The sequence below is a fragment of the Balaenoptera physalus genome, assembly GCF_965194825.1.
Source record: "Balaenoptera physalus genome assembly, chromosome: 15".
NCBI classification, from domain to species: Eukaryota; Metazoa; Chordata; class Mammalia; order Artiodactyla; family Balaenopteridae; genus Balaenoptera; species Balaenoptera physalus.
In genome coordinates this window covers 27,745,602-27,757,946 of record NC_138894.1, presented here as the reverse complement: position 1 = coordinate 27,757,946, position 12,345 = coordinate 27,745,602, and positions in this window count along the sequence as shown.

Below are 12,345 nucleotides of genomic sequence, written 5' to 3'. Positions count from 1 at the left end.
TATTTGTTGTTTTTCACTTGCTGCTTTTAATATTTTTTCTTTATATTTAATTTTTGATAGTTTGATTAATATGTGTCTTGGCGTGTTCTTCATTGGATTTGTCCTGTATGGAACTCTCTGTGCTTCCTGGACTTGATTAACTATTTCCTTTCCCTTATTAGGGAAGTTTTCAACTATAATCTCTTCAAATATTTTCTCCGTCCCTTTCTTTTCTCTTCTTCTTCTGCAACCCCTTTAATTCGAATGCTGGTGCATTTAATGTTGTCCCAGAGGTCTCTGAGACTGTCCTCAAATCTTTTCATTCTTTATTCTTCATTCTGTTCTGCAGTAGTTATTTCCACTATTTTATCTTCCAAGTCACTTATCCTTTCTTCTGCCTCATTTATTCTGCTATTGATCCTTCTAGGGAATTCTTAATTTCATTTATTGTGTTGTTCATCATTGTTTGTTTGCTCTTTTTTAAAAATTTATTTATTTATTTATTTATTTATTTATTTATTTATTTATTATTTTTGGTTGTGTTGGATCTTTGTTTCTGTGCAAGGGCTTTCTCTAGTTGTGGCTAGTGGGGACCACTCTTCATCGTGGTGCACGGGCCTCTCACTGTCATGGCCTCTCTTGTTGCAGAACACAGGCTCCAGACGTGCAGACTCAGTAGTTGTGTCTCACAGGTCTAGTTGCTCCCAGCATGTGGGATCTTCTCAGACCAAGTCTCAAACCCATGTCCCCTGAATTGGCAGGCAGATTCTCCACCACTGTGCCACTAGGGAAGCCCATGTGTGTTTGCTCTTTAGTTCTTCTAGGTCCTTGTTAAATGTTTCTTGTATTTTCTCCATTCTATTTCCAGGATATTGGATCATCTTTACTATCATTATTCTGAATTCTTTTTCAGGTAGACTGCCTATTTTCTCTTCATTTTTTAGGTCTCGTAAGTTTTTACCTTGTTCCTTCATCTGTTGTGTGTTTCTCTGTCTTCTCATTTTGCTTAACTTACTGTGTTTGTGGTCTCCTTTTCGCAGCCTGCAGGTTCGTAGTTCCCATTGTTTTTGGTGTCTGCCCCCAGTGGCTAATGTTAGATCAGTGGGTTGTGTAGGCTTCCAGGTGGAGGGGACTAGTGCCTGTGTTCTGGTGGATGAGACTGGATCTTGTCTTTCTGGTGGGCAGGTCCACGTCTGGTGGTGTGTTTTGGGGTGTCTGTGGCCTTATTATGATTTTAGGCAGCCTCTCTGCTAATGGGTGGGGTTGTGTTCCTGTCTTGCTAGTTGTTTGGCATAGGGTGTCCAGCACTGTAGCTTGCTGTTTGTTTACTGGAGCTTGGTCTTGACGTTGAGATGAAGACCTGTGGGAGACTTTTGCCATTTGATATTACGTGGAGCTGGGAGGTCTCTTGTGGACCAATGCCCTGAACTTGCCTCTCCCACCTCTGAGGCATAGCCTTGACGCCTGGCTGGAGCACCAGGGGCCTATCATCCACACGACCCAGAATTAAAGGGAGAAAAAGAAAGAAAGAAGAAGATAAAATTAAATTAAATTATATGTTATTAAAAGTTATTAAAAGTTATTAAAAAGTTATTATTTAGTTATTAAATTAAAAAGTTATTAAAATTAAATTAAAAGTTATTAAAAGTTAAAAGTTATTAAAAGTCATTAAATTAAATTTAAAAATAATTATTGAAAAAATTTTTAAGTAATAAAAAAAGAAAAGCAATAAAGAAAGAAAGAAGAGAGAAACTAAACCAAAAAACAAATCCACCAATGATATCAACTGCTAAAGACTATACTAAACAAACAAACAAACAAACAAAAAATGGACAGGCAGAACCATAGGACAAATACCCACCCTAGACAAAATCAGACACAGAAGCATACACATACACACTCACAAAAAGAGAAAAAGGGAAAAAAAATTCATATATCCTTGCTCCCAAAGTCCACCTCCTGAATTTGGGATGATTCGTTGTCTGTTTAGGTATTCCACAGATGCAGGGTATATCAAGTTGATTGTGGAGATTTAATCCTCTGCTCCTGAGGCTGCTGGGAGAAATTTCCCTTTCTCTTCTTTGTTTGCACAGCTCCTGGGTTTCAGCTTTGGATTTGGCCCCGCCTCTGTGGGTAGGTCACCTGAGGGCGTCTGTTCCCACCCAGACAGGATGGGGTTAAAGGAGCATCTGCTTCGGGGGCTCAGGCTCACTCAGGCTGTGGGGAGGGAGGGAGCAGTATGGAATGCGGGGCGAGCCTGTGGCGACAGAGGCCAGCATGACGTTATACCAGCATGAGGTGCACTGTGTGTTCTCCTGGGGAAGTTGTCCCTGGATCACGGGACACTGGCGGTGGCGGGCTGCACCAGTTCCCTAGAAGGGAGGTGTGGATAGTGACCTGTGCTGGCACACAGGCTTCTTGGTGGCTACAGCAGCAGCCTTAGCATCTCATGCCCATCTCTGTGGTCTGCGCTGATAGCCACAGCTCGCACCCGTCTCTGGAGCTCCTCTAAGCATCGCTCTTAATCCCATCTCCTCACACACCAGGAAACAAAGAGGCAAGAAAAAGTCTCTTGCCTCTTAGGCAAGTCCAGACTTTTTCCCGGACACCCTCCCGGCTAGCTGTGATGCACTAGCCCCCTTTGGGCTGTGTTTACGCAGCCAACCCCAGTCCTCTCCCTGGGATCTGACCTCCGAAGCCTGAGCCTCAGCTCCCAGCCCCCACCTGTCCTGGCGGGTGAGCAGAGAAGAATCTCGGTCTGGTGATTGCTGGTCGGCTCCGATCCTCTGTGTGGAATCTCTCCGCTTTGCCCTCTGCACCCTTGTTGCTGCGCTCTCCTCTGTGGCTCCGAATTTTCCCCCCTCCACCACCTGCAGTCTCCAACCATGAAGGGGCTTCCTAGTGTGTGGAAACCTTTCCTCCTTCACAGCTCCCTCCCAGTGGTGCAGTGCCATCCCTATTCTTTTGTCTCTGTTTTTTCTTTTTTCCTTTGCCCCACCCAGGTACGTGGGGAGTTTCTTGCCTTTTGGGAGGTCTGAGGTCTTCTGCCAGCATTCAGTAGGCGTTCTGTAGGATTTGTTCCACATGTAGATGTATTTCTGATGTATTTGTGGAGAGGAAGGTGACCTCCACGTCTTACTCTTCCGTCATCTTGAAGCTCCTCCCTCAAAAGCTTTTTAGTTTGATGTAGTCCCACTTGTTTCTTTTTGCTTTTGTTGTCCTTACCTGAGGAGTCAAATAAAAAAATATTGCTAAAACTGATGTCAAAGAGCATACTGCCTGAGTTTTCTTCTAGAATGTATATAGTTTCATGTTTTACGTTCAATTCATTGATTCATTTTGAGTTTATATTTTAATATGGTGTGAGAATGTAGTCCAGTTTGATTCTTTTGCATTAGCTATCTAGCTTTCCCAACATCATTTCTTGAAGACACTGTTTTTCCCCATTGTATATTCTTCCTTACTTTGACACAGATTAATTGATTATATGTAAATGTCTGTTCCATCGATCTATGTGTTGTTTTTCTGGCAGTACCATTCTGTTTTGATTACTGTAGATTTGTGCTACAAAAATCAGGGGTGTGATACTCCAGCTTTCTTCTTTCTCAGGATTTTAATAGCTATTTGCTGTCCTTTGTGTATCCATACTAATTTTAGAATTATTTGTTCCAGTTCTGTGAATTGTTATTTTGATAAGGATTGCATTGAATCTGTAGGTTGCCTTAGGTAGTATTGTTATTTTAACAATATTAATTCTTCCAATTTATGAGCATGGTGTATACTTTGATCTCCTTATTTAGGTTTATTTAAGTTAGGTTTATTTCTAGGTATTCTATTATTTTTTATTCAATTATAAGTGGGATTATTTTTGTCATTTCTCTTGCTGACTGTTCATTTTTAGTGTATACAAATGCAACAGATTTCTGTATGATAATTTTGTATCCTGCAACATTACAGAATTCATTGACAAATGCTAACAGTTTTGGGGAGATGTCTTTAGGATTTTTTATGTATAGTATGTCATCTGCTAACAGTGACAGTTTACTTCTTCCTTTCTAACTTGATTCCTTTTATTTTTTATTTTTTTATTCCCTGATTGCTATGGCTAGGACTTCCAAAACTATGTTGAATAAAAGTGGTAAGAGTAGGCCTCCTTGTCTTTTTCCTGACCTTAGAGGAAATGCTTTAAGCTTTTCACTGTTGAGTATGATGTTAGCTGCAGTTTGTCATATATGGCTTTTATTACATTGAGGTATGTTCTTTCTATGCCCACTTATTGGTGAATTTTGTCATAAATGGATGTTGAATTTTATGAAAATATTCTTTATGCATCTATTGAGATGATCATATGATTTTTATTCTTCAGTTTGTTAATGTAGTGGTTGATTTGTGAATATTATACCATCCTTGCATCCCTGGGATAAATCCCACTCGATCATCATGTATGATCCTTTTAATGTATTGTTGGATTAGGTTTCTAATATTTGTTGAGGATTTTTGCATCTATGTTCATCAATGATACTGGCCTCTACTTTTCTTTTACTTTATTTTTTTTCTTTTTTTTGATATCTTTGTCTGGTTTTGGTATCAGGGTTATATTGTCCTCATAGAATGAGTTCAGAAGTCTTCCTTCCTCTACAATATTTTGGGATAGTTTGCAAAGAGTAAGTATTAACTCCTCTCTAAATGTTTGGTAGAATTCACCTGTAAAACCATCTGGTCCTGGACTTTTGTTCTTTGGGAGTTTTTACATTACTGATTCAATATCATTACTGGTAATTTGTTCATTCATATGTTCTATTTCTTCCTGGTTCAGTCTTAGAAGATTGTATCTTTCTGTGAATTTGTCCATTTCTTCTAGGTTTTCCATTTTATTGACATCTAGTCATTTGTAGTAGTCTCTTATAATTCTTTGTATTTCTGTGGTGTCAGTTATAACTTTTCCTTTTTCATTTCAGATTTTATTGATTTGGACCTTTTCCCTCTTTTTCTAGTTGAGTCTGGCTAAAGGTTTATCAATTTTGTTTATCATTTCAAAGAATCAGCTTTTAGTTTCATTGATCTATTCTATTGTTATTTTAGTCTCTATTTCATTTATTTCTGCTCTGATCTCTATGATTTCTTTCCTTTTACTAACATTGCGTTTTGTTTGGTCTTCTTTTGTTAGTTCTTTTGGAGGTAAGGGTAGGGTATTTATTTCCTCTTTGATTTATTCAGTGTTCCATTGTTTGTTTAGTAGCACATTGTTTAGCATCCACGTGTTTGTGTTTTTTGCAGTGTTTTTCTTGTAATTGATTTCTAGTCTCATAGCATTGTGCTAGGAAAAAAATGCTTGATACAGTTTCAATTTTCTTAAATTTAACAAGGTTTGTTTTGTGGCCTAGTATGTGATCTATCCTGAAGAATATTCCATGGGCACTTGAAAAGAATATGTATTCTGCTGCTTTGGGATGGAATGTCCTTTACATATCTATTAAGCCTTTTAATCTAATGCATCATTTAAGGACAATATTTCTGTATTGATTTTCTCTCTGGATATTTTGTCCATTGATGTAGTTGGGGTGTTAAAGTCCCCTACTATTATTTGCTACTGTTGATTTCTCCTTTTATGTCTGTTAATATTTGCCTTATTAGTTCAGTGTATATATATTTACAATTATTATGTCTTCTTTTTGGATTGATCCCTTGATCATTATGTAGTGTACTTCTTTGTCTCTTTTAACAGTCTTTATTTAACAGTTTATTTTATTTAAGTGTTGCTACTCCAGCTTTCTTTTGATTTGTATTTTCATGGAATACTTTTTTCCATCTCCTCACTTTCAGTCTTTGTGTGTTTCTAGATCTCAGGTGAGTCTCTTGTAGGCAGCATACATACAGGTCTTATTTTTGTATCCATTCAGTCACTTTGTGTCTTTTGGTTGAAGCATTTAGTCCATTTACATTTAAGGTAATTATCAATACGTACTTTCTTATTGCCATTTTGGTAATTGTTTTGGATTTGTTTTTGTATGTCTTTTTGTTTCCTTTCTTCTTCTTTTGTTCTCTTCTCTTGTGATTTGATGACTAACTTTAGTGTAATTTTTGGATTCCTTTGTCTTTTTTGTGTGTATGTCTATTATAGTTTTTGGTTTGCTGTTACCATGCGGTTTTTGTATAGCAATATATAGTTGCTGATCTCTTAATTTCAAATGCATTTTAAAAACCCTGCATTTGTACTCTCCTCTCCACACAATTATTCTTTTGATACCATATTTTACATCTAATTGTTTTTGTATATCCCTTAACAGTTTATTGTGGATATAAATTATTTTACCAATTTTATCTTTTAATATCCTTACTAGCTTTCTCTGTGGATTATTTCCTACCTTTATTGTATTTTTGACTTTACTGGTGAGCTTTATCATTTCATAATTTTCTTGTTTCTGAAAGCTGGGGCCTTTTCTTTTTCACTTACAGAAGTTCTTTTAGCATTTGTTGTAAACCTGGTTTGATGGTTTGAACTCTTTTAGCTTTTGCTTTTCTGTTAAAGCTTTTGATCTCTCCATCAAATCTGAATGAGAGCCTTGCTGGGTAGAATATTCTTGGTTGTAGCTTTTTCCCTTCATGACTTTAAATATATCATTCTATTCCCTTCTGACCTGTAGAGTTTTTTGCTGAAAAAACTGCTGGTAACCTTATGGGAGTTCCCTTGTATATTATTTGTTGCTTTTCTCTTGTTAACTTTTAATATTCTCTCTTTATTTTATTTTTGTCATGTTAATTAAAATGTGTCTTGGTGTGTTTCTCTTTGGGTTCATCCTGTATGGGACTCTCTTCACTTCCTAAATTTGGGTGACTCTTTCCTTTTCCAGGTTAGTGAAGTTTTTAGTTATTATGTTTTCAAATATGTCCTCAGCCTCTTATCTCTCTTCTCCTTCTGGGACCCCTATAATGTGAATATTAGTGATTTTGATATTTTCCCACATGTCTCTTAAACTGTCCTAATTTCTCTTCATTCTTTTTTACTTTTTCTGAACAGCTGCAGTGATTTCCCCTACTCTGATTTCTAGCTCTCTGTCTTTTTCTCGATGAATCTGGCTAAAGGCTTATCAATTTTGTTTATTTTTCAAGGCAACAGGTCTTAGTTTCATTGAGGTTTTCTGGGGTTTTTTTCAGTCTCTATTTCATTTATTTCTACTCTGATCTTATTATATCTTTTCCTCTACTAACTTTGAGTTTTGACTTTTTCTTCTCTTTTAGGTTCCTTTTGGTGTAAGGTTTATTTTAGATTTTTTTGTTTGTTTCCTGAGCTAGGCTTGTATCACTATAATCTTCCCATCTTAAGACTGCTTTTGTTACATCTTACGGATTTAAAATTTTTGTGTTTCCAGTTTTGTCTCCAGGTATTTCCTGATTTCCTCTTTGATTTCTTCAATGGCCTATTGGTTGCTTAGTAGCATATTGTTTAGCCCCACATGTTTGTTTTGGAGTTTTATTATGATTGATTTCTAGATTCATAATGTTAATGTTGGAAAGATTCTTGATATAATTTCAATCGTCTTAAATTTTCTGAGACATGTTTTGTGGCCTAGAACATGACTTATCCTGGAGAAAAGTCCATGTGCACTTAAAAAGAATGTGCATTATGATGCTTTTGGATAGAATAATTTATATATGTATCTATTAATTCCCTCTAGTATAATGAATTTTTAAGGCCAGTGTTACCTTATGAATTTTCTGTCTGGAAGGACTGTTCATTGAAGTAAGCATAGTGTTAAAGCCCCTTACTATTACTATGTTACTGTCAATTTTTCCCTTTGTGTCTGTTAATATTAGCTTTATGTATTGCATTGCTTCTATGTTGGGTACATATATGTTTACAATTGCTATAATTTCTTGTTGAACTGAGCCCTTGATCATTATTTAATGTCCTTCTTTGTCTCTTGTTACAGTCTTTTATAAGTCTATTTTGTCTGATATAAATATGCTCTCTCAGCTCTTTTTTCATTTTAATTTGCATGGAAACTGTTTTCCATCCCCACTATTTCAATATGTGTGTGTCTATTGATCTGCAGTGTCTTTCTTGTAGGCAGCATATATATGGGTCTTGTTTTTGCATCCATTCAGCCGCTCTATGTCCTTTGATGGAGCATTTAGTCCATTTACATTTAATTATTGATAGGTTTGTAATTTTTGACATTTTATTAATTGTCTGGGGTGGTTTTTCTAGTTCTCTTTTGTTCCTTTCTCCTTTTTTGCTCTATACCCTTGTGATTTGATGGATATATTTAGAGTTAGAGTTATGTTTGAAATCTTACTCTTTTTGCATGTATATCTGAGGTAGATTTTTGCACTTAAAAATAGGTAAGGCTTGAGGAGGTAATATCCAGGATATGTAATATAGTCAATAATATTTTAATAACTTTGGTGACAGATGGTTACTAGACTTATCATGGTGATCATTCATAATGTATTTAAATGTTGAATCAATATGTTGTACACCTGAAACCAACATAATACTGTATGTCAACTGTATTTCAATAAAAATAAGTAAACTAATAAATTTTTAAAAGCTTCCTTTCATCTCAGTTTGCTTTCTCATCTCATCTGTCATTCTCTTTTTTTAATATATTTTAAATTTTATTGAGAACAATTGCAAAAGTAGATTCTGTTTAAAATGTACTTTTGTTTTCCATATGAAATCTTCCCCCTGCCTACAATTCTTCCTGATCCTTTTGAGCAGTATATTAATGATGTCTTTCTTTTTTCCAATTTCTTCCAGAGCCTTCATGTTGATTTTTGTCTGTTTCTCATCAGTCTAGGTTTAATTTTTGTTCAATATAATGTAGGTAATTTTCCTGGAATCTCTTCATTTTCACCTGCGTGTAGCTGAATTTCTTTTATTCAGTTGTAAGCAGGGATATATCATGTTTAACTTTCATTATTCATTCTGAGGAGTAGGTATTGGTCTGTGGCTGAGAACAGTTACAATATGAGTGTTTAAATTTTTGTAAATTTTCTATTTGAACTTAACTCCTGTGGTAGGCAGAATAATGGTCCCCAATGATGTTCACATCCTAATTCCCGGGACCAGTAAATATGTTAGGTTACCTAGCAAAGGGTAATTCAGTCTGCAGATGGAATTAAGGATGCTAACCTTAAATAAGGAGATTTTCCTGGATTATTCTGGTAGGCCTACTACTAGCTTTAAAGCTAGAGGAAGAGGGGCATGAGCTAAATAACATTGGTGGCTTCTAGAAGCCCAGAAGTTCAAGGAAACATATTCTCCACCACAGCCTCCACAAAAGGATATTGCTTTGCTACCACCTTCGTTTTAGCCCAATGAGATCTGTGTGAGACTTTAAACCTACAGAACTGTAAAATGATAAATTTGGGTTGTTTTAAGCCATTAAGTAGGACACAGTTTATTACAGATGCAATAAGAAATTAATACAAGCCTCTTTACTTCAACCTGGTCTTTACTTCAAGTATACTTTGTGGCTATATCTAAACTCCTTCTTGGTGCTACTGCTACCATGTGGGAGAGGAGCCCTTCCTTAATAAGGTAAAAAGTCACACTGCCAGTTGACTTGACATGATTACAATAATGACCTGATCCTCTAGCACAGTTACTTCTGAATAGTGTTATTATACAGCAAAGAAAGGAAATCTACATATTATGCTGTTGTGATCTCATTTGTCCTATGGGCCAGCCTCATTCTTTAGCCTTCCTTCTAGCAGAAACCAGTAGTTACTTTTGCCAGTTCTCCTCTGTGTATTTCCCTGACACATATTTTTTTCATGTGGAGTTGAGATTTCTTCCTTGTTTTTCTTCATTTTTCCCCACTTGCAGTATGTTAGAATTCCTCTATGTCTTAAAGAAGAAAATGGTCCCAGCTATTTTTTCTCTCTTCCCTCCTTTGATCTTGTAATTGTAATAATCAAATGTGGCCTTTAGACATCTATGCTCAAAAAACAATCTCACTTAGAAGCCCCTTTTATTACAGAATATAAACTTTTATTTTAATTAACAATATCAGTTTTACATATTTGATTCCTTTGTAAGGTCTTACTTACTTGGCAGTTCTGCTTCTCACACAATCATATTAATAGAAATCAGTGTGACTGCATAAATAAAATTTTGGGACTATTATGGACTGAATTGTATTCCCTCTCTCATTTATATGGTAAAACCCTAACCCGCAATGTGATTATATTTGTAGATAGGGTCATTAGGAGGTAATTAAGTTCAAATGAGGTCATGAGGGTTGGACCCTAATGTAATAGGATTAGTGGCCTTTTAAGAAGAAGAGAGAGATTTCTCTCTTTGCATGTACAGAGAAGAGGTCATGTGAGCGCACATGGAGAATGTGGTGACCTACAAGCCTCAGAGTGAAACTTAACTTTCTGGTGCCTTGATCTTGGACTTTCCAGTCTCCTTAACTATGAGAAATAAAGTTCTATTGTTTAAGCCACTTGGTCTATGGTACTTTGTTATGGCAGCCAGAGCCAACTAGTAGGACAATGTGGGATTCAGCTAAGTCCTCCAGGCACAGTCTTTGCAAGGTAAGGTTATGACAGCCTACATAAAGATATTGAGTATATAGGCAGGAGAAAGATTATTTCAAGAGACTTCCTTCTGGAGATCCGTGAGGCCTTTGCATGGTAGGTCATTTAGGTTTCTATCTTTTGGATGACATATTATTTTCCCAGGGAAGAATTCTTCCCAAAGACAAAATATTGTTCAGAATTTTCTAGCTATGGCAGTTTTCTGCCATCATAATTCAATTTTTTTAATAAAATTGGAACTTTAACAGTGCTTCTGGTGATAATATTAGAAATTCTTCCATGTTTCAGATGATTCACTTTGGTCTTCATGGACATTACTAAGAAAGTATTTGTCATAAGACTGCTCCTTGCCTCAGGTTTTGCATTGTAACAAGGTACATGACAGCAGACCCTAGAGTAAGGTAGAAATTGGTTGCAATCCTGGCCTCACTGCTTGCTAGTTTTGAAAAATTGATAAAGTTATTTAACTTCTCTGAGCTTTAGACTAATCATCTGTAAAATGGGAATAATTATTGACTAGCATGAGGTCTAAAAGAGATAATGCATTTTAAATCATTTAGTACAGCTCCAGACACCAATTTAGGGCTCTATAAATAGCAGCCATATTACCTTATTTAAAAGAAACAGTTAGTATACGTTTTACCACCCTCTACCTCCAAATATGTCTCTCTCAGGTAAACAGTCTCTTTTATCTCATCTTGGATTAATGAACAGTCCCTTTCCTGTAAATGCCTAAATGTCAGGTTTAGTTCTTCTCTCTCACACATGCTCTAGATCTCTCTTTCTTTTAGACAAACATCATTTTTGCCAGTTTTGGGGAACAACAAAACTAAAGAAAGCTGTGAAATAAAAAAATATATACTTTTATATTGGTCTCTATCCCCAGTTCCTGACACAGGGCTTCTAAAACCCTTTTAAATTTCTAAAGTGATAAAGAGCGCTAGGAGCAACTCTTGTTCTAATATTTGGTCTTTGACCCCAGTCCCTGACACAGGGTTTCTAAAACTTTTGTAAATTTCTAAGAGATAAGAGAACTAGGCACACCTTCTGTTCTAATGAAGCAAATTTAAGTGGGCTCCTGGATGAAAGCTAGTCCAGAAAGACCAAATTTTCAACCTTCACTACCACCCCATTCTCCAGAGAGAAGAGAGGGAGTTGAGTTGGAGTTAATGACTAATCATGCCTATGTGATGAAACCTTCATAAAAATCCCAACATTAGGGAGTTTCTAGAGGTTTCAGATATGTGAACACATTCACATACCAGGAGAGCGATCCACCCAACTCCACTGGAACAGAAGCTCCTGTGATTGGAGCCCTCCCAGACCTCCCTATGTATGTCTTTATTTGCACCCTTTTCATATTCTTTAATAAACTGCTAAACTAAGTAAATGTTTCCCAGAGTTCTGTGAACTGTTCTAGCAAAGAATCAAGTCCAAGATGGGAGTCATGGAAACCTCTGATTTGTAGCCAAGTCAAACAGAAGTTGTGGGTAACCTGGAGACCTACTACTTATAATTGGCATCTGAAGTGGGGATCATTCTCATGGGACTGATCCTTACACTGAAGGATCTGATGCTATCTCCAGGTAGATAATGTTTGAATTGAGTTAAATTGTAGGACACATGGCTGGTGTTGCAGAGAATTTCTTGGTGGAAAAAACCCCGATTCATTTGGTATCACATGAGTTGTGATGTGGTAGTAAAGTGAGAATAAAGGAGAAGCACAGAAGGAGGGACTGGTTTTTTCCCTGTACAAAAGCAAAGCAAAAACAGCAATAAAACATCAATATTTTCTCTCAACCTCGAGCAGACTCTGTG